The sequence below is a fragment of the Coturnix japonica genome, chromosome 2 (genome assembly GCF_001577835.2).
Source record: "Coturnix japonica isolate 7356 chromosome 2, Coturnix japonica 2.1, whole genome shotgun sequence".
Lineage (NCBI taxonomy): Eukaryota > Metazoa > Chordata > Aves > Galliformes > Phasianidae > Coturnix > Coturnix japonica.
In genome coordinates this window covers 72,212,243-72,235,334 of record NC_029517.1, presented here as the reverse complement: position 1 = coordinate 72,235,334, position 23,092 = coordinate 72,212,243, and the positions used below count along the sequence as shown (strand labels likewise).

The window sequence follows — 23,092 nt, the reverse complement described above, 5'->3', positions numbered from 1 at the left end:
AGATTGGTCAGGCTTCCTTGGTGAAGCCACGCTTGCTGTCTCGGATCACTTCCTCATCTTACATATGCCTCAACATAGCTTCCACAGGTATCTGTTCCATGATCTTACCTGTCACAGAACTGAGGCTCGCTAGCCTGTAGTTCCCCAGATCTTCCTTTCTCCCTTTCTTAATAAGTGAGATTTTGCTCCCCTACCCCCCAACTAGAAGTTCAGCAACACAAGAGGCATGGGAAGCCTGACTGTCAGTGAAGACTGAGGCAAAGAACAAACTGTTGTTGTTAGTTCTCGCTTTTCATTTACAAAAGAGGATACAGCCTCCTTTGCCTTTCTTTTCTGACCAATGTACCTGTAGAATCCCTTCTTGTTATTTTTCACATCCTTTTCCAAGTTCAGTTCCATATACACAAGTCCTAACAGCATACTCCCAGGTCACTCATCCCAGCTTCCACTGCCTGTGTTTTTCCTTCTTATCTCTCAGTTTGACCAGCAAGACCTTGATCAGTCATGCTTGTTTCTTGCTTTCACTGCTTGATTTCTTATGCTGGTGGATGGAGAGCTCTTAAACTCTCAGAAAAGAGTCCTTAAAGGACTGCCAGCTCTGTTCTGCTATTATATCCTTAAGGGCAGTTTCCCAGGGATCTCTTCCAATAATTTCTTAAACAGCTCGAAGTTCATGGTCCTAGCACCACCCTTTGCCAGGCTCATGTAAGTTCATGAACCAGGGCATGGTCACTACAACTACAGCCCATGCTGCCACCAGTCTTAACCTCTTTAATGATCCACAATGGTGAGCATCAGACCCAGTAACAATTCACCTCTGTCTGGCTTGTCAGATACCTATATCAAGAAGTTATTTTCAGACTCTACTAGGTTGCTTGCAGATAATCCTGCTGCTTTCCCAGCAGATATCTGGGTAGTTGAAATCCTCCATCAGGATGAGAGCCTGCAAGCACAATGCTTCTTGTAGCTGAAGCAAGAAGGCCTGGTCAACAGACCCTCCCTTGATCAGGTGGCCTATAGTAGATCCCAACCATCAGACATCCTTTATTAATCTGGTCCCCACTTTTAACCCACAAGCTCTCAACCTGATAACCATGGCTGTTTCTCAGTGGCAGAAAAGAGATCGACCTCATCCTCTTGACACTCACCCCCCATGTACTTTTAATGGTTGAAAAGATACTCTCGGTCTTTTCCTAGCTAAGTCATTCCAGTTTTCTCAGCCTTTCCTCATAAAGATGTTTCAGGTTCCTAACCCCCTCCCCCCCGCCTTTGTACCATCGAAGTTGCTGAGGGTCGACTCTGTCTCCTGCTGGGTTTAATTCCCAGTGGACCTTACTATAGCACTCTTATATCAAAAGTCAGCATCGAGTATCAGCTGATCTCTCTAAGTTACTGTCTGAAACAACAAAAGTATTGTTATAAATGAATAGATTTCCATAGTGTTGTAGTGCATATAAAGCTGAATTTTTCTGCACGTAAGTATCATGCTTGAAGAAGCTTTTAATAAGATTCACATTGGGGAAGTATATTTATTATTAAGTGCTTCTTGTTTTACTGAAGAAAATCACATTCCAACAATTTATATAAGGGAGTACGTGTCTTTCTGTTAAATGCAGTAACTGCAGATGCTGTTTTTTTCCATGTAACCAGTGCGCATAGCGCAATCCAGTGTCAGCTCATACACAGGTATTTACCACGAGAGGCAGCTAGAAACACATATTTGTATTTATGACAATACACGTGTTATCTAAGCTGAAAAAGGGAAATAATCATTTATTTATTTATTTATTTATTAAAAAACTATACCTTGATCCTGTAATGGCTTTATGGAAGACCTAACAGTCCTTACATAACAGAAGCTCTATGGATCTTCCTTTCCGACAGTACTCACACATGCCTTCTAAGGCACATATGCACATGGAAGAGCCAGATGACAAAAGAAAAGCCAGTGAAAGGGTCAGCAAACATCAGGAACGATCACCTGTTCTACTGCTGGGTAAATGTTGTCATCTAAAAATAGGAGATATTCTTGTTGACCTGCATTCTCCAGGAATCACAGTACAAAAGAAGTCAAGTTTCCTCAAAACCCACAAAATCTTACTGTCCACTATATTTATATAAAAATACCGGTCAGTCAAAAAATACAAATTTTAAAAAATATATCAAATGAATATCCCCTTCTATGATACCTATGTAAGGATCTCACGCTCTACTACTGCACCAGTTTTATGTACGCTCTGCATCCACGCTTATTTTAAGGCAATTTACAATTTGTTATAACAAAAGAAAATTGGGGCCACAGAATTCATCAGTCCAGAACAGTAAAAAAAAATTTCTATGATGTACGTATAAACATCAAATGAGCTTAAACTGGTTACTATTTCAAAATACTTACATATTGTGCTGCTTGTCACGTTGTCATAAAGTACTATAAATATGCAGCTAATAAGGTGCCCCAAAACTGTAGATGCAGTCTCACAACAGCCTTCTGGAATCTAAGTTAGGAAGGTTTGTTTTAACTCTGTGTTCAGAACAGCATAGAATGTCCTCGCTCATTTTACATGTAAACCTGTTAAGATTTTCAGACTTCTGTTTTTACACACAGAAAAAAAAGGTAACAAAACAGCGTTGCCTCAGCTCCAGTGAGGTTCCACTGAATGAGATGAAAAAAAGAAAGCAAAGAATGAGAAACCACAGCATAGGAGCATTCCAGAGTGCAAAATCATAGCAACAAGCTGAGGATAATGCGATGGAAGACACAACATGTATTCTCACTTCCACCCCCTACCTCACATTCCCAATTGGCTTTATTTCCATACAGGAAAGACTGGAACTGCAGAAGTTCCACTACCTCCAACCCAACCATTCTCGATGGACAGTGGTGAGAAATTTTATAGTTGTCACAGACATTTCCATTCCAAATTCTCTTGGATATGTCATAATTTTTGCTAAGCACCTCATTTTTAGACATGCAGTCTTATACCCTCACAAGTGAGTAATGCTTTCAATCAAACCTCTATCATTTTAATTTTTACTAGAGCATAAATAAATCACCCTCTGTTCTTCTCTTAGCTTCTTTTCTGCTGCTCTCCCAATAATAAAAACACAAAGGAGATGCTTGCACTGTTTTATTTATTAATGATAAATTCGCTCAATTGAGAAGTAAACAGTTTATTTACTCTCTCAATAAGTCATTCTTTAGTACAACATCATACCTTTTCCCTTTTCATAGATCCTTTCACCACAAAGAAACACCTCACAGTATCAACTCATCATGCATCAGTTCCAGCTCCTTGCTATCAGATCCGTTTTGTCTTTCAGAGAGACATTCACCATTACATTTACACAACATAGCACATAGAATTCACATACCATTTGGTCACGTGTTATAAGAAACAGTCCTGTAAGAGATAGTTTTCTATCACAAAACTTCATCCCAATTATTCCTTGCCATCAAATTTAAGCCACAAAGTCAAAAGTTGCTCTTTATGGTTTCTTTGACTGAATATGGATTACTGAAGCTGGGTTTACTTTAATTTACCTAACAATTACCTTCAAAGCTTTTGTGAACTGATCCCCACAGGCCTTAAAACCTGATTTTTGAAACAGTCACAGCTCAAACCAGTTTTTCAGGCGACAGACTTTTCTTTAGTATTTGTCTCAGAAGTTTCACCCTGACTTTTCATTTAGCACGCTGTGCACTGATGTCATTTGCTCTTCATCACTACTTACAGCTGCATGTTCTAACACAATAGGATTTGTTGCATCATTAACAGGGAATACATGAGCAACAAATGAAAATTTCCTGACACCTTCAGTAAGCAATGACTAACAGCTTTTTACTTATCCAAACAGTAACAAAAGTAAATTATGTTTATGGTCACTTTTTTACCACCTCCTTGTCTGCATGCACAAAAGTATGCCCACACAGTGATAACAGCTAATTAGCTATGCAGCCATTCAAATCATATAATTGCTTAGTTGGAAGGGACCTTCAAAGGTCATGTAGTCCAAATCCCCTGCAACAACCAGATATCTACAGCCAGATCAGGTTGCTCAGAGCCTGGTCCATCCAGCCTGACCCTGAATGTCTCAAATATAAGACATCTGCCACCACTCTGTGCAACCTGCTCCAGCGCTTCACTACCTTCACTGTGAAAATATTCTTCCTTATATCCAATCTAAATCTCCCCCATTCAAGTTTGAAACCATTTCCCCTTGTTGTATCACCACAGACCCTGCTAAAGAATCTGTCCCCTTCTTTCTTACAGCCCCCATTAGATACTGAAAGAATACCACCAAGTCCTCCCAGAGCCTTCTCTACTCCAAGGTAAACAGCCTTTCAGCCCCTCCTCATAGGGGATCACATTTGTGACCTGGACTGGATGGACTACAACAGGTTCACATCTCTCCTGTGCTGAGGACTCTACATCTGGACACAAAGGTGAAGCCTCACCAGTGCAGAGTAGGGGACAGGATCACTCCACTCAGCTCCCTGGCCATAATGCTTTTGATGCAGTCCAGGACATGGTTGGTACTCTAGGCCATGAGGGCACAATTACTGGCTCATGTCCAACTTGCCATCCACCAGTACCCTCAAGTCCCCCACCTGTATTGTCAGTGGGAGTGGTCATGACTGGAGCAAAGGAAGGCAACAGTACTGCCTTCTACTGGAATGCAAACACTATCTATGGAGCAAAGGATGATGCCAAATAAGAAAAAATAGCTCACCCTTTCTGATGACTGGTGACAGCTCAAAAAGAACACTATCTCTACCCAGAAATGCTAATCCCTCAGTTGATAACCCTTAGATGTGGGTAAGGAAGGGTGGACCCAAGGTCACTCAGGTGCACTGTTTGCACTTGAGCTCCCTGGGTTAGCCACACTTTCTCACCTGGCGCTCAACCATTGGTTCAGGCCATGACATGGCAATTCCTATGCACACGACCCAGGTACAAGGCCTTGCACTTGGATTTTTGAACTTCATGAAATTCACCTGGGCCCACTAGGTCTCTCTGAATAGCATCCCATCCCTAAATCACGTTAACCACACCACACAGCTTGGTGTCATCTGCAAACCTGCTGATCCTAATGTTGATGTCATTGATGGAGATGTTAAAGATTAACAGTCCCAGTACTGACCCTGAAGGACACCATTTTTCATTTCTTGGTGAATGGAAACACACAAACCAGAAACTCAAGGAAGACTTGGCTATTAAAATCCAGAGGATATTGCATATTGAATAAGAAATGCTAAAGTTTAATATAATTAAGCGTTTCTATAGTACCTCTTTCAGCATTTGGAGATTCTCCATAAAAAGAATCACAACTGATTCAGTCAGAGGCTGCTGTAAAATTCAGAGTATGCAAAAGCAGACACATAATTAGAGCACGAACACTATTTCAGAGTCATTCTGTTTTACTGACTTATATTCCTTCTTCTCTTGGAACTTTTACTGTAAATAATCTTATGTTCTGATGAATGCTATTCTAAATCCACCCATCTCTTTCTGTTTAGTTTTGTAAATTTAACTTGCTCCTTTTTCTCATATAATCTTTTACCTTCTAAGACAGAGACTAGTATCAATTTTCCTTTCTTTTCACTACTTTTCTTTCCTCCTGTTAAATATGTAACCCTAATTTACTAGGTTAATTAACCGTCAGCACTTTTCATTATTCCTCAACATCTTCTCCTTTCACAGATTTATCTCAATTCATTACACCTGGCACTTCTAAAAAGCTTCAGAATTTGGTCTGCTGAAATTCAATACCAGCTTGAGATGATGTGAGGACAGACTATACCCTTGGCAAGCAAGTGTGGCAAACTTCGAGCACACATCTCTACTTAAGCTTAACTAGTCTCATTTCAACTGGCATTCAATGCTGAGAAGTATACCTAAGGCACGCTATATGAACCAAAAAAACCCCCAAAAGTATATGCCATCCTTAGTACAAATATATTTCCTTCCTTTCCCTAGTAAATGGATAAACAAGCAAGTTTTTCCTTCTAGACCCTGTGTATGGTTACAGTTGTACAATTATCATGTCAATGGATAAACAGAGGTTATGGAATAGAGAGAGAATAAATGATAAATGCTCACCAATGTTGAGGCTCACTGCAAAACTCCACACAGGAGCAATCTCCAAAGAAAGAGATCCAGCCTTAGTGGTGGGAAGCCCTTAAATGAGATCTAGGAATTACCTTCACCTGTGCTTCCGCAGCTGGCTCATTGCTTGCCTCAGATGGTTAATAAAAGGTTCAGGCTCTGATCCACAGTCTCCCATACACCCTGCTTTTACAGTACACCAATACCCTGACTGAAATTGTACCACCTGACTGTGGTCCGTAAGGCAGATGGATACAAATTGTTTTAGTATCTGGTTTGTTTGTTTGTCTGTTTTCAGCATAGCGAGGCCAACAAATTGTATACTGGATTACCAACATGATGAAAAGTCAAAGGAAATACTCTGTAGATCTAATTTTTAATCTGTAAATGAGTATTTCTCATTTGAACATAGAGGGACATGTATAAAAGTAAGAAAATCTTGGTTACACTAAGCTATTTTCCTTCCCTCTGTCCTTCTGCCTCTACTCAAACCACATTACTCTAGTTTATGTCCATGGCATAATTTGCTCAGCTCTACAGCTTCTTCAAGTTGATTCATGGCGCATGAGATAAGGGAAAGTTTTCCTTTGAATCTGTCCAATTCATAAGCAGCTCTGAATTAAGTCTTCATTAAGTCTTCATTGACACGTGCTGAACATTTCTGGATACCGAACAGTGAATGCGAGCACAGGGAGTGGTGGGTGGTACATTTCAGCAGTGGTGACATAGATGTGAAAGATAAGCCACATCCTGGAAGGCCATGCACATCTGTTACATAACAAAATGAAGAGTGTATTAATCAGCTCATCCATGCAAATCAGTGGATTGCAAACAGGGAACTGTGGATGGAGTTGAATAACAGCTTCAATGCACTGAAAACAACAGCGGTGGCAACAGTGGAAAACTGTAGAGTGTGTACCAGGTGGGTCCCACAGATGCTTACACAGGAACAGGAAGAACACTGCATGGAAGTCTGAGAGGACCTACTGAAACAATACAGGGCTGAAGGTGACAGTATCCTGGATTTCATTATTGTCAGTGATGAGGTAAGGCATCACCACTATGAGTCAGAGTAAAAACCAATGAGTTGTGATATGCATATTCCTCGCCCAAGAAAAGTTTCAAGATGCAGTCCTCAGTGGGTAAAGTGATGTGCACTGACTTCTGGGACAGGAAAGGAGTGATCACAGAATCCTTTACAACTAGTTCAACTCCCTTGCAATTAACAAGGGATATGCACAGCTAGATCAGGTTTCCCACAGCCTTATCCAGACAACCCTGGTTAAGTCTCCAGGGACAGGGCATCCATCACATCCCTGGGCAATCTGATTTAGTGTCTCACCACCTCCAGTGTAAAATACTTTTTCCTTATATCTAATCTAAATCTACCCTCTTTAAGCCTGAAACCATTTCCCCTTGTTCTGTCACAACAGACTCTGCCACAGCCTGTCCCTTTATTGTAGCTCCCTTTTACACATTAAAAAGCTGCTATTGGGTCTTCTCAGAGCCTTCTTCAGGCTGAATGACTCCATCTGTTTCAGCCCCTCCCCACAGGAGAGCAGCTCCTTGATCATTTTTATGACCCTCCTCTGGATGCACTCCAAGAAGTCTATGTCTCTCCTGTACTGGTGACTCTACATCTGGGTGCTGTACTCCAGGTGAGGCCTCACCAGCACAGAGGAGAGGGGCAGGATCACCACTTTTGACCTGCTGACAATGCTTCTTTTGATGCAGCCCAGGATACAGTTGGCTCTCTGGGATGTGCGGGCACATTGGTGGCTCACATCCAACTTCTCATTCACCAGTATCCCCAGGTCATTCTCAGCAGGAACATGCTTAATCCTTTCATCCCCCGGCTTGTAATGGTAGTGGGTGGATGCTGCCTTGATTCAGGTGCAAGACCATGCATTTGGATTTTTTGAACCTCATGAGGCTCACCTGGGCCCACTGCTCATGCCTGTCTAGGTCCCTCTGGATGGTAATCCCATTCCTCTGATGAGTCGATTGCATCCCACAGCTTGGTGTCAGCAAGCTTGCTGAGAGCGCACTCAACCACACTGTCAATGTCACTGATGAAGTTATTAAAGAATATCAGTCCCAGCACTGACCCCTGGACTATTACTGGACTCAGTAAGGTATCTTCAACACATTCCAGGAGCCTCCTGGATTGCCTACAGCTCTCCATGCTACTTTTCCAGCAGGTATCTGGGTGGTTGAACTCCCTCAGCAGGACAAGTGCTTGAAATTGCAATGCCTCCTGTAGATGGAGGTAGAAGCCCTCATCAACAGGCTATGCTTGATCAGGTGGCCTGCAGTAGATAACGATCACCCAGCTGCGTTTGTTATCTCAATCTCTGTTACACATAAGCTTTTAATTTGCTCGTGACTAAAGGACAGCTCTTCATACTCTATTCCCTTCCTGATATAGATAGCAACACCCCCTCCTCTCCCTCCTTGCCTGTGCCTTCTAAACAACTTGACAGCCACAGTTCAATCATGGGAATCGTCCTAACAAGTTTCAGTGACAGCTAACTGTATCTCTTCTGGGACACAAACCATCAACTCTGACTGCTACACTGCAGTTCTGAGCTGAAAGACATGAAATTCCAGAGTCAGGACAGAGAAAAAGACCACCTTTCTCTTGCAACACAGTAATGCCAGCCCCAAACCAGTCAGTCTGAAGATAATGGAGCACGCTGCCAATCTTGGCTGGACTGTCATACCACACCTACTGCATAGTCTGGATTTAGTGCCTTCTGACTTCCATCTGTTCAAGCCAATGAAAGATGGACTGTGAAGACAACACCTACCTACCAAGCAACAGTGCCATCGCAGCAGTTGTGAAACAGTGAGTCTCCTTTGCTGGTGCAGCTTTTTACAAGCGTGGAATGCAGGCTCTTGTTAATGGCCAATGAAAATGTTTAATGCTGGTGATCATGTTGAAAAATAACAATCTGTAGCTGAGAATTTACTCTATCAGATAGGGTTATTGTGCTCTTTGTGTCTTTTGTAGTTTCCATGGACATAAATAGGAGGTATTACTTCCAGAGTGATCTACGTATAATAATCATAGAATGGTATTGGGTTGGAAGGGACCAAGTGTCATCAAGTTCCAACCCCCACCACAGGCAAGGCCATCACCCTCAGATCTGGTACTACATCAGCCTACCCAGGCCCCATCCAACCTGGTCTTGAACACCTCCAGGGATGGGACATCCACAGCCTCTTTGGGCAGTCCATTCCAGTACATCACCACTCTCTCTGTGAAGAACTTAGCCGTGACATCTAATCTAAACCTTCCCTCCTTGAGCTTAAAACCATTCCCCCCTGCCCTATCACTAGCTACCCTCGTACAAAGTTGATTACAATCTTCTCCTGTTTATAATCCTCCTTTAAATACTGGAAGGCTTCAATGAGGTCACCCCGCAGCCTTCTCCAGGCTGAACAAACCCAGCTCCCTCAGCCTGTCATTGTAGTGGAGGTTCTCCAGACCTCTGATCATGTTCATGGCCCTGCTCTCGACCCTCTCCAACAGCTCCACATCTTTCCCGTACTGGGGGACCCAGACATGGATACAGTACTCCAGATGGGGCCTCACGTGGTAGAGTAGAAAGGGATAAATCACCTTCCTGTCTCTGCTGATGGAGCCCAGGATACCATTGGCCTTCCAAGCTGCAAGAGCACACTGCTGGCTCATGTTCAGTTTTTCACTCACCGGGACCCCTAGGTCCATTTCTGCAGGGCTACTCTTAAGGAGTGCCTCTCCCAGTCTGTACATGTACCTGGAGTTCCTCTGAACCAACTGCAAAATGTTGTGCTTTGCTATGTTGAACCTCGCTAGGTTCACAAGGGCTCACCTTTCAAGTCTGCCAAGATCCTTCATTAATAATGAAAGGAAACAAGACATAAAAACCTCATAATGCACAATAATGGCTGTCTTGCTCACACAGGCAGCTTGCCACTACAAAGGCAAATCTAAACACTGCATTTTCATTTACATTCTGAAAATAAACTGTTTGATTTCTTTTATACCTTTCTATCCTATTTAACGTAACTGAGGCCATTTCTCTTGTTTCATTATTCTGGGCTGAAGTCTCTAGTGATGCATAGAATAACTTCAAAATTATAAAGTGGGATAATTCTATGCTATGATTAATTTTTCTTTTTTCTTTCTAATAACGTTCACTCTTAAGAATAACAAGAGTGGCATAATCTAACATACTCTAGTGAATCCTTAACATTTGTGAAAAAAGACAATTAAGAAAACATTGCTCTCCATCAGGACTGCAAATTATTTCTGTGCATTCCTCTGAGATCTGTACGCTGCCTGCAATTGAGGTTGATTGAGCTAAGGTACACAGGGAACAACTAGGTTATCGAGAAAAAAAGTACTATAAAAATTCTTTAAATAGATCATTATGGGCCTCATAATACCTCTTGTGACAAAGAACAAGGCAAGAACTGTAGCATACCATTCCAACACCCTGCAGAAATCTCTGAAGTAGTAGTGGCAAAGAGTTAGAATCATAGAATATCCCAATTTGGAAGAGACCCACAAGGATCACGGAGTCCAACTCAACCACCCCAAAATCAAACCCTATGTCTTCAAAGTAAAGTAGTAATTCCAAGCATGAAGCTCACTTCTATCTTATACTTCAAACATGTACTCATAAGTAATGTTAAATGGGAGGGAGGAGGCTGAGGATTGGGCCTTAGCAGTTTTTACTTTCAAAACACCTGGAAACAGCACTTTTGTGTAAGCAGAACTCTTTGGTTAGGACTTTGTGCTCCCCGTTCCTATTTTCTTGTCTAAGCTTCTGCTAGTCTCATGTCACCTCTTTAATTTTTAGACCATAGTTGAAAAATCTTCTGAACCAAGAAGGAGACAAGGAGAGTTCAGGGAAATGCTGACTCCAGAGGTTTAAGAGAAGAATCAGGCTGCTGCCATTATACATGACAAATTCCCATTTGACTTTGGGTTTTCAGACTAGAATACATTCATCTAGAAATGTAACCCCCTTTTTGGACTTTTTTTACAAGTACCTTATCATTTCATGAAAGTATGGGCTTTAGATGCACACACTGGTCTTCTCTCACTTTTAAGTTGAGGGAAGATACCTTAATTTGGAGAAAAATTTTAATTTTAGACAATCTTAAAAGACTACAATCCAGCATTCAGAATTAGAGTAGGTTGTTGCATAATGAGCACATTTGATATAAAACTAAAAAGTGTATTTCTGAGAAGTATGCGCATACCTAAAATTTGAACAAGTGTTACTTGTCACAGTGTAATTCACTATCAGAACCTATAGAGTAACAACACGGCTATCAAAAATAATTCACCACACTTCTTAACATGACAAATCATAGCAGCTGTGAAGCAGTAATGAGGATGTATGAGGCTTGATAAATGAAAAGTATTTAGAAGTTCTGTAAAAACCCACTCTTGAAACCCCTTGCTTGCAGGAGTTCATACTCACTTCAGGATATCTATGTATTCAGTAGGAACATTTGTGCGAATAAGGGTAAAGCCAGCCAGGATTGGGCACTGAACTGAACGTATGCTCTTTTCACAGACTTTTATTTTTAAGGTAGAAAAGAAATCAAATCAGAACTTTCACCATTGCTTAGATCAAGGGTAATATATTATTAATCCATGACTGAAGGTTTCAACTCTATCCTACAGTACAAGTACAAAGAAATACTAGAACAAACATCTGGGACTCAGATGTGCTCTCATTTATACAAAGGTAAATCTGGACAGGATCCTTTGATTTACATCGGCACAACCAAGAACATTCCCCAGGAACTGCTTCCATTGTGAGCCCTTAACAGCAGTCTCCAGAACAAATTCAAGTATTTCTGCAGTCAGAGGAAGCCTTCACAGCATGAAACCTCATAAAACCACTAAGACAGACTGAACTCAATAAATTTCAGGAAATACTAAGTGTAATACTGAAATATTTTAGTGACATTTACATTAAAGAACATACATACAGGAGGGAAAATTGTAAATCTACAGTTACCAACTGCTACGACTCAAAAATGTGGAGGATATGCTGTCTGTTTATACTCTCCAATAAAGCTGTGCATAATCCCAAAGGATTCAGTCTTTGGTTTCGAAGCCACTAAGTACAAAATGGAGCCTTAATCTAGTTCAAGAACATTCCAGCTTGTCACAAAGAACAATCCAGAAATTCCTTTTCTTTCCCTCTTTCATATGTAACACTAATCAGCTTCATTTAACCATGTATACTTTCAAAGGTTTTCCCGGGTTTTTGAGTCATACTCAGAAAAGTCATTTTGAAACCTTTGATGATATAACAGGCATCTAATAAAATGAAAAATCACAGCTGAAAGACAACCTTGAATTGACCTTGAATTGTCCCTTGACAAACATCAGTAAAAACAAAAGAGCAAGAAAATTATTGTAGCTACAGAACTTCTGGAAACAAACCATACCTGAACTAGAACTGGTTTGCTTGGCATTGCTCCTCCCTTTGTGTAGGATCAAGAGTGGAGAAGTCCTAACGTGCTGCTATGGAACCACGACTTTCCCTTAATCAGCAGACACAAGTTCAGCTGAACTTAAATGTTGTACATAAAATTAGCTTGTAAATAAGACTGAATATTACTATGAGTACTTCCACAGGAAACATCACTGTGATTACACGTAGGAGGGCCAAGATTGTAATGTGTACTTCTGGATATTAAGCAACATCATATAAATGATGTCATTCAATGTAAGCGCATGTTTATGTCAATAAAAGTCCCAAACAAGCTTCTTGTGGCTTCACTGATTTCTTAGGTGTGAAATCTGCTGAAAGGCAAAATAAGAATCATTCATTATTCTGAACAGCCGGGTAAGGTTAGAACTAGGTTAGTATTATTGTAAATAAATTTAACAGCTCAGCTGATTGACAGTGTTGCACAGCCTGAAGAGATGGCAAAAGGTCCAGTAACAGTAATGTGCGGAGAAACACAGCAAGCTTCTGCTCTCAAAACATAACTGAAAATTCAGTAACGGGAAAAAAGAGAAGAGGAAAGGAAGCACAAAGCATACAAGGATGGTGCCAATTTTGATGGTGTATCAAAATTTTCATGCAAAATTTACAGCAATCATCATAAGGAGTCACTTAGTATGTCAGAATTACAAATTAAAACTTCTGAGTGTGCGTTCTGCATCCTGGGAAACAACTGCTTTTCTGCATTACCTCTTTAACTCAATCATACTATCAAAGACAGTTTGTGAGAAATCATTCTTAAGATCCACATTAGGATTTCATTCTAGCAAGTCAGTTAGCAGAATCCTAACCTATACAGCCCTTAGCCTTGGAATAATCTTTGGAAAGCTCGAACTACAGAGATTTGGGCTTCATTCTGACTTTTGTCAAACAGATTTATATTATGATTGCAGAGCCTCCATGGAGGCTCCAGCTTCCTGCCTTTATCGGTTGGAAAAAGCCACACTGAAAATCTGAAGGAAAACAACTGTTCCTCCTACTGCTCACCAGCCACCAGAGGGAAGTACCCAGGACTCTTCAATCTGAAGTTCAAAGACCCTCCTATTCCTCAAGCCCAGACTCTGCCTTTCCCTATTATTCTGACCTTTCCAGTGTTTATGATGCACTTTCTCTAGCAATTGTTTCCATCTCATTTCTGAAACAGGATGGCTATCTTTTTAAAAATAAATATCATAACAATTCTCCTGTGTGCTGAAAAATCCATCAGCATGTTCGATAATCCATTTCAAACAGCATGCCAAACTTGAGGCTGACATTCCTTCACACTACCCACGCAAGGAACATGACCTCAGCTCACTGAAGGGAATCACATATCCTTCCCTTCATGAATTACATCATTTCTGTGGTTAAACAGGCATGTTCCTGTTGCTGCTGCATACGGTGTTATATTATTACTCATCAAAGCCAGTCCAGCTGTAACCAAATTTTCAGTTTAGCTACGAACAAGATTGTTCCAGCTCATGCCAATGACAGCCCAACACAGCAGCAATGTGAGGTACAGAAATTAGCGCTCACAATCCATGTACTGACGAGGTATAGTAAGGAGCCAAAGGAAAAGATGAAAGAGAGAGAGACATCAAGATAACACAAACCCTCATAAGTTCATACAATGAGCAGATTTACCATAGAAGATGCCCTGTTGTCAGTCAGATCAGTGGTAAACAGTTTTTTCTTTGATTCAAAGCTAGTTTGATGTGCTAAAGATTTAAAGACTATACCTTAAGTTCAGTCCTAGATGGGAAAAAGAAAATAATGTATGGAAATGAACTTAGGATTCAGAATCCTGCTCTGTTCAACACCCTGGACAAACAGAATCCGAAAGTCTCAGCAAAGCGAGACTTGAAGATATTAGGGATATTTTTCAGGGCTACAAGGTTTGCCACAAGAATTATTTTCACAGCCTTGTCAAATCTCTAGAGGATAGTTTAATTCTAAATCTGACTTACTTTTCCTCTTTTCTTTACCTGTCCAGTCTCTTCCTAAACATTCTGAAATTACAGATGCCTTGTAATTCAGATACAGTAAATATGCATTAAATGGAGAAATGTGCCTTGCAGCCAACACACACCTGCTTTTCTATATATCTGAGAAGCTTCATTTTCAGCTCTTTCAAATAATGTCTCACTAGAAATACTAAAACAAACAAACAAACCTGAAAGGATGGCACAGGATATTTGTATATACTGAATAGCTCTTCTCAGTAAACTGAATTTACTTATCATTCCAGGGGACCAAATCCTCGATGCACCAATGTTTGAGCTCCTACTGCTGCAGGCAGGGATGCAGTTCAGAGTGAGAAGGGTATAACCAGCATACCCACAGCTACTCACTCGAGCTGCTGGGCTCAAGACAAATCCGAGCACAGACAGCACCAGAACTGGCTTTCCTGCCCAGCTGATACCAGTCTAATCATTCTGCTAGTGGAGCCATCAATAGAGGACTTAGGCAAATGGCTCTAAGTCAACCTAACAACATTAATCTTTCAACGAGCTTCTTGTGCGTATCATCTCAACGTAAACAGTATTTGCTCCTTCAAGAAGTTCAAAGCTCTCAAAAAGAAGAATCTAATAATCTCAATAGTCACTGGCATGCATAATCAATAGAATAGTAGAATCACCAAGGTTGGAAAAGACCTCCAAGATCATCCAGCCCAACTGTTCACCTACCACCAGCATTTCCCACTAAATTGCGTCCTTCAGAAAAACATCTAAATGTTTCTTGAACACTCCACCACCTCCCTGTCAGCCCATCCCAGCACCTGACCACCCTTTCATAGAGAAGCAGTATTTCCTAACATCCAGCCTGAACGTATTGTATCAACCCAGCACCTGTTTTCTGGTAGGTTTTCCTGATTTCCTAAGTAGATTTTTAAATTTAAGCTAACTCATAATAAACCTTTCGTAGTGATGCCGAAAGGATGCATTTTTAATTCTTTATTTTTGCTTAATCGCTGTTGCTTCCTGGAATCTTCCATACAATTCTTTTTCCTTTTAAAGGCTTATGTTCTTTCCCATTTGCCTAATACTGATTTACCTCCTGTCAGCTGAGCAGAACTTGTATTTAACACACCTCAGTTGGAACCTTTGTTTTCAACTAACTTTACCAGTTCTGCCAAGATTGCTCAGAATATGCAATGCAGTGGCTAACCAAGTAAGCACAGAGAACCATTATTTGTGTGAATATCCTGTAAACAAAGCAACTTTGTGTCAATTTTTCTCAATAGCTGGCACCACATTTAACAGTTCTAATGACCCCTTCCATTCTAATTTAGTTATCTAGAATCCTGAAAAACAAAGAGATTGTTTGGCACCTATTCTAACCCGGAGTAGGAAGACATTGAAGCGACCTGATTCAATTACAGTCATGTAAGCTCTTTGTTTTGTTTTCTACCATTAGGAAAACATACCACAAATGACTGTTTCACTTCGAAGTTTCAGATTTTATCATCATTGTGGCTCTGAAATGGCACATCTGTTGGCATAACCTGAACATTTAACAGAGATGTCAGTTCGTGTTAGGAAGCTGTGAGACTATCCTTCCCCCGCCCCCCACCCTCCTCCTGCCGAGGGTGAAAAAGATGCAGAGATTCTAAATATTTAATAAGAATAATGCTCCAGAAATCGCTCTTCAATGTATTCACACGCACCTAAAGTTAGTGGAAGCACTGAAAGTTTTTAAATGTACAACACTCATCCTAAAGCACACTGCCTTTCAGTATGACGTTACAAATGAATTTTGACTTGTTAAGGGCAGAAAGGCAGCATCAAGGAAGCAGAGGGACTCTGGCCCCTCTTTCATCTTGAGTATCAAAGGAGAGCATCAGTCTGCTCTTCTGGGAAGTCAGGTGAAAGCCAGAGACAACCATCAGCGCTTGTCCTGCATTAGCCAGGTCTTCAAATACTTTTTTTCTGCTTAACATTTAACCACGCTGCACAGAAACTGAATTCACTTTGGCATCTTCACCCCACTGACAAAGAAAAGCAAGGAGCAGGGAAAAAGTCTTCCACACAACAAGATGCCATGCAAACATACAGAAGCAAGAATCTGCCTTGCCTCCTTCCTTCAAATGGAATATGAGTTCAGCTGTGATACCAAATAAGAATATAAACTATAACTCACCAGAAAAGAAGGAAAAAAAGCACCTTGAAGTTATCAAGAATATTGTGAATACTTAAAGATACCTGACTAATTAAAAAAAAAAAAAAAAAAAGCATTAAGGTTCACTGAATATAAATGGTGTAACGATCACTGTGATGAAGACATTAATCTGAGCTGGGAAACGTGCAAGGCAGTAACCCAAAATGGATGCCTTAATTAAGCAAATAAGCTACTCAACTCAATGCAACATACACTGCACACTTTATGAGGTACCTGAGGTATCTTAGTCTCTTTTCAGTTTCCTGTCAGGTTTTTTTCTGGAGCCTTTTTCAAAAACAATCTTGATTCTCATCATCTACATACACCTGCCGAAGTTTCTAAACCCCCTAACAAGACTAACATGTATGAAAAATCAATTCCGGTCCTACAGCATCTACATAGATTTTAAAATACGATACAGCCTCCTTGATCATTTCTAGCTTTAAAAAACATTTGGAGTTTTTACTATTCCTGTTTTCTGTTTCTTCTTTTAATAACACAAATTGAAAATGCATTTTATCATCTGTTCAGTCTCAAGATGCATCCTTACCTTTCTGCCTTGCAAAGGCAGGACACAGCAATCACATCCAATTCTTCTGTGCTCCCAATTGCTCAAGATAAGCAACCAAATGATTGCCAGGAGCAAGTTAACAAGATAAAAGCTCTACTCAAAGTTCAAAAAACAACATGCGTGTGCAGGATACTAGTGTAGGTTAGCTACTACTCAGATAGTTCCCCCCAGCTATTCTGGCACTAGATTGCAAAGCTACAGATCTGCTACAGAAGTACAACTTTATTCTTACAGAGGGTTTCCACAGCACATCAAAAGCCATCCAGCATTTGCCTGACTCACAGTTCCCTCCCAGACAGGGCTGCGTTTAGTGCCTGATACAGGACAGATTACTTAGCAGCAACCTCAGACCGTCCTGAAATTGTTCTCGAAATCAAACATGACAGCAAAGAAAAGGGAAAAAGCATCCAGCAGCTATTTCAGCCCTGCCTCTATCTTGTTCTAAGAAGAAATGCAACTGTTTTACAAGCACAGAACTGCTAAAGGAGGCAAAAAACCACAACTAACCACCATACAGAAAACTGCACATATTTTAGGGCTTTGAAACTGAAGCCACAGAAACAACACGGGGCTTTATTAATGGAGACAGTGCTGATAGATGTGGGCACTGTCATTCATACACAGGGCTCTACCACACTTAATACACTGAGCTGAAGATTTCCTTTGTGTGCCGTTTTAAAACCATTTTATAATTAAAACCTAAGAGACAACAGACATTTATTGACAGCTAACACACTGCTCCCACAACGTATCATTAGGCACAAGACCAGAGGCACGAGGCCAAGTGCTGTTCATCTCCTAACAAATGCAGTAATATCTCAGATTCATACTGCCTGAGAATATCAGGCAATATTCTTTTAAAGGCAGAAGTCTTGAGATTCCAGAGAAACAAACACACTGATTAAACAAGTAAAAGCGATCTGGATTAAAACAAACAAACATGCCCAATTTTTAACCTTCTTTCTTCACAAAAAAGATGAGAAACAGAAAAGGAATAGTATCCTTTCCCCCACCTCACATTTTCCTGCAGCAGTACCAAATCCCATCTTCTGTGCTTGGCTAGAAACCTCTCCAGGACCCATAACAAGTCCAAATGTCTACTGGCGTTTCCACAAGAGAGACAAAGTACTGACTGTTCAATCGTGGATTTCCTTCCAAATGCTCTACTTATTGTTTTAGGGAAGACTCAAGAAGAGCAAAAAAACAAGGTATGTGATCCTTTGAGCAAGGCTGGGTTCTTTCTCTGAAGGTCATCCTCAAGGAATTCCAGCTCCGTGGAAATAGCAGTGGCTGATCAGGAGATCCGAAAGAAGCCTCTCCTACTGAAACAACTTTGGCGCTGGGGGCTGCACCAAGAATAAGTCCTCAGCTGAAGTCCGACACTTTGTATGGACTCAGCCAACCTTCCTCAGGAACAAAGGATGTGCTGTAAAGCTCCTACTTGTCAAAGCAACTCCTGAACCAACGCTACGCAGGAAAGAGAGCTCGTCTCTTAGGGAAAGGCACCGATAAAGGTGATCATGGGCATCGAGGGTCTCACAGATAACAATCTTCGTCCCTGGAACAAACCTTACCCCTGCTTTCAGGACCAGTGCTGAAGACGGCATGCGAACACTGCACAGCGCAGGTCACAGCCACTCACACAGCAGACTCTCGATGTTTCCTCCCTATTTACAATTCACTGTTACTTAGAACACGTCAACACCCAAACTTTTAGTAACACGTGTAACAAACATCGCTGTAACTGACAGGCACACTCAGAGCTTAAGATCCAGACTGAAATCCACAATCAGTCACGCTGGCTACACGCGTTACTTCGTAGATACGGCAACCCGACCGAATACCGAACAGACCTCGAGATCGATCCGGGAACCCGGCGGGAGGTGGGCTGAGCTCTAACTCCTGGAGCAGGGCTCGGCTGTGCTCGCACGCCAGAGTGCGTTACCCCCACGGCAGTGACAGCCCAGGAAATCTCATTTCTACAACTAAAGAGAAACACTCCTAAAAAGACGAGGGAAAGGGAGAAGCGCTCTCGGGCAGTTCTAGCACCGGCAGACACCGCGCTGCCACGCTCCGCCCGGCAGTCCCGAGCCCCCCCGAACAACACCGAGCTCCGTTACCTTCAGCGCGAAGCTGAGGAGCCGCACTGCCGGCAGCCGCAGCACCGAGCCTACCCCACGGGGACCACAGCGCGGGGGTCCCGGTTCCCTGCCGGCCGCTCTCCCGCAAAGTCTGCGGCCGGTCACCGCTCAGTCCCCCCGCACGCTCCCCCTCTCACCGCGGGCGCTGCCTCCTCTTCGCTGGCCGCTCTCCGCTCCATCGCGGCTCCCCTCCGCCCACCGCCAGCAGACCGCGCAGCGCCGCCTGCCGCCGGGGGACACGCGTGGAGAGGCGGCCATTTCGCGGCGGAGGGGCAGGTGCTGCGGTGGTCCACCCTCCATCGGGCTCGTTTTCCTGCCTTGGCAGCTCTCGGAAGGACGCCAGGCTGTGCGCGGGGAGGGGGCTGCCCGCAGGATGTCCTGGGAGTGCCCCTGCGAGCGGGAAGCGGCACCGATGTTATCGCTGATGCGCGAGCGCAGCGGAGAAAGGCGCACCGGGTCGTCCCGGTTTGAAGCTGCCGCCTGCGAGCACTGCAGGGCGAGGCGCCCTAAAGCTAAACGCCAGCTTAAACCTAATGCAATCCCGAGGGGTGAGCGTTTGCGGCTGTGCCGCTCCTCCCAGGTACGTTCACCCCTTCGAAATCCTGCCCTGGGCTCGGAGCCTGGGACAGCTTCCTTCTGAGGTCCTGCATCACTCCGGTGCCTCTGCCCTGCCGCCGCCACCGGGGATCCCGGCGTGGAAACGCATCGTGAAGAGGTACCCGAGAGCCCCGGCGAGGCAGCGCTGCAGAGCGGGGCTTCTCCAGGGGCCCGTCGGGCAGGCGGAGTTAGCGGGGCGATGCGCCCGCAGGGACCGTGACCGCCGTGCCCGGAGCCGCCGGGCTGCGAGCAGGATTTGGGAAGTTGTAAAGCCTCGTGCTGCCCCGTGCTGCCTCCCGCGCACCCACACGAAGCTGCTCCGCTGTCAAACAGCGAGACTAATGCCTGCCGTGTTTGTAATAACGAGGGCATCGTCCTGCACTTCCACCCGCTCTTGCGAATAGCTGCTACTCCAGGCTGCCCTAGGACACAACATCTCACGTACAGAAAGACTGAAGTGCACTGGAGTGTATTTCCTGCCCCCTCTATCTCTGCCTGTTTCTTCTAAATGTCTCTCGATGGTTTCTGGGTCCTGATTTTTTTTGTCAGTCTTTAACATCCTGTTATTTATTTACTGCTTATGTTGTCGTTTGTTCCATTTTCTTTCAGTATTCTTCCTCTTCCCCCAGGGAAAACTTCTGTCTAGTTCTGCTCTCTGTTATGCTTTTTGCCTCTTAAGACTGAAGCAAAGATCATATGTGTATTTCCTAGTGCCTTTTCTCTGCAAATCTGATAGGAGTGTATAGGAACTTGATAGAGGTGCTAATCTCAGGCAGCCCCTTGCTTGGACAGGAGCCAGTTCTGCATGTCTCAAACAAAACAGTAAGCTCTTACCTTCTGTAAGCAGCCCTGAAGATGCCCATTGCAGAAGCCTGCTGAAAGAAGCCACTGGGTTGCACGCCTTGTGTGGTGAGATGTTCTCTGTCCCCAGGTGGTTTTGTTCATCCTATTCATCCTAGCTGCAGGCATTAGGAAGGCTTTCTTTGTACATACTTGCAGACGTCATCCTTTTACTAATTGTTGCTTACACTTTAGGACGTTAGGAGCTCAACTGTTCACATGCTGGTGTGGTACTATTACATCCAGAAGTTAGCCTTTAGTTTGTGCTGGGTCAAGCTGTTCTGCATGCAAGTTTGATACGTGTCCCAGAATTGACTAGTGAGCATGACTGCATAGCTGCAATTTCACTTCTGGAGCAGAAAAACTGGGCCATAAGTCAAAAGGTAGAACAGTTTCATTTCATGACCATAAAGTATGAGGACTACTGACCCTTCTTACTCTTGTTCCTCTGCTTCCCTGGAATAAATCTATTAAGCTTTGCTTACTATCAAGCCTTCTTACTGCAATTAACAAGACGTTTCTGTGTTGAGCTCTTCCTACATATAGGCGCAAGTATGGCCTCATCCTTCTTCCAGCCTGAAAACACTGGTTAAACCTGATCCTTCTCCAAAGAAAACACCACCCCAAGTCCCAGTTATAAGAAAGGGAGCATGATTAAATGCTTTGCAGGTGTTTTTATGCATTTCTTCTTGATCCATCCTAGTAGTGTTACCATTGATTCTCTTCCACAGATTGTACCTATGAGAACAGTGACAGGGCATACACTGAAGCCATGACATACACCAGCTTAACTAATTTAATTAGTTTCAAATGTCTTTGACAGTCTTTTAGATTTATAGACTTAAAAACACACTTTACATGCTTGCAGTGCTCACTGTGACCCTGTTCTGTTCACAGAGCAGTGAAACTGTTTCTGACAGATTCTTGGCAACACTAAGCAGAGTATTTGCAGGTAGGTTAGTGGCCATATACAGAAAGAAGTATTGAACTCACCCAACTACTCACCCAACTGGTGAAGGAGATCTCTAGCTATGCAGCGTTTCTTCAGACAAGCAGCCCAGACCCAAAAGATGCTCTCCCTTCCATGTCTGGCCCTTACATGAGCCCAGGGGTAGCTTTTATTATTAGGGTTTGCATATGCATTAGTACACTCATTTTACAGATGGAGAAACTGAGTCACTGTGATAAAATTATTTCTCTGATGGCCAAAGAAATGGGATGTAGCTTTAGGCTGTAAGAACTTGTACTAAAGCTACAGGGTAATTTTGCAGTTTCAGCTTGGTGCCCAGTCAGCTGGGTTATAAGGTGAATTGTGGGAGCCTTTGCAGGGGACACCCCTAGAAATGTTGGTATCAGGCAGAAGCTGAACTTGAGGTATTATTCTCATATTAAAAGATGAATCCTCAAAATGGAGGGAAGGTGATGGGTGACCTTGAATTTTGGATGCCTGAGGTGTGTGTAGACTGTAGATAAGTGTAGAAACTACTCAGAATCGGGGGAGAGAAAAGGAAACCCCATGAAGCCTAATTCCTACTTCTCAACTTGAATAGCAAATAGATGTCCCAGAGATGGGTAAGTGAAAGTGTCTGTGAAGACTGTGTTGAAAATTAATATTGTACTAATTTTGATCGATTGTCAGAACGCATTGCTGAGCGTGTGTTTGAAGGGAGAGAGAGGCACATAGCAAAATTTCGGCACCTGTCATGGAAATAATTATTTTTGTAGCTGTAGGGAGAGAATGAGAAAAACAAGGAAATGAAACATTGCTTGCTTCAAGTTAAGAATGATTTTTCAAACTGGAAAATAATTAAGGTGAACTTCTGTTTACATTACTTAGAATCACGGAATCACCAAGGTTGGAAAAGACCTCCAAGATCATCCAGTCCAACCGTCCACCTATCACCAGTATTTCCCCACTAAACCACATCCCTCAGTGCAACACCTAAATGTTCCTTGAACACATCCAGGGGTGGTGACTGCACCACCTCCCTGTGCAGCCCATTCCACTGCCTGACCACGCTTTTGGAGCAGAAATTTTTCCTCATGTCCAACCTGAATGCCCCCTGTCACAACTTGAGTCCATTCCCTCTCATGCTATCACTAGTCAAGTGGGAGAAGAGACTGACCACAGCCTTCTGGTACTTTTTGGAGAGTGATGAGTTTTCCCTTCCCCTG

General features: G+C 42.7%; 1 protein-coding gene across 5 annotated transcripts in view; it reads right to left on the bottom strand.

Moving 5' to 3' along the window:
• Positions 1–22,807, bottom strand: part of KCNG2 (potassium voltage-gated channel modifier subfamily G member 2) — a 66,292-nt gene extending 43,485 nt beyond the window's left edge. Inside the window, exon 1 of one of the 5 annotated variants that reach the window (XM_015854805.2) lies at positions 20,912–22,807. The gene's annotated coding sequence lies outside the window, so the exon portion shown is untranslated. The other 4 variants (XM_015854802.2, XM_015854803.2, XM_015854806.2 and 1 more) reach the window with 4 other exon arrangements.
• Between the last annotated feature and the right edge of the window lie 285 nt (positions 22,808–23,092).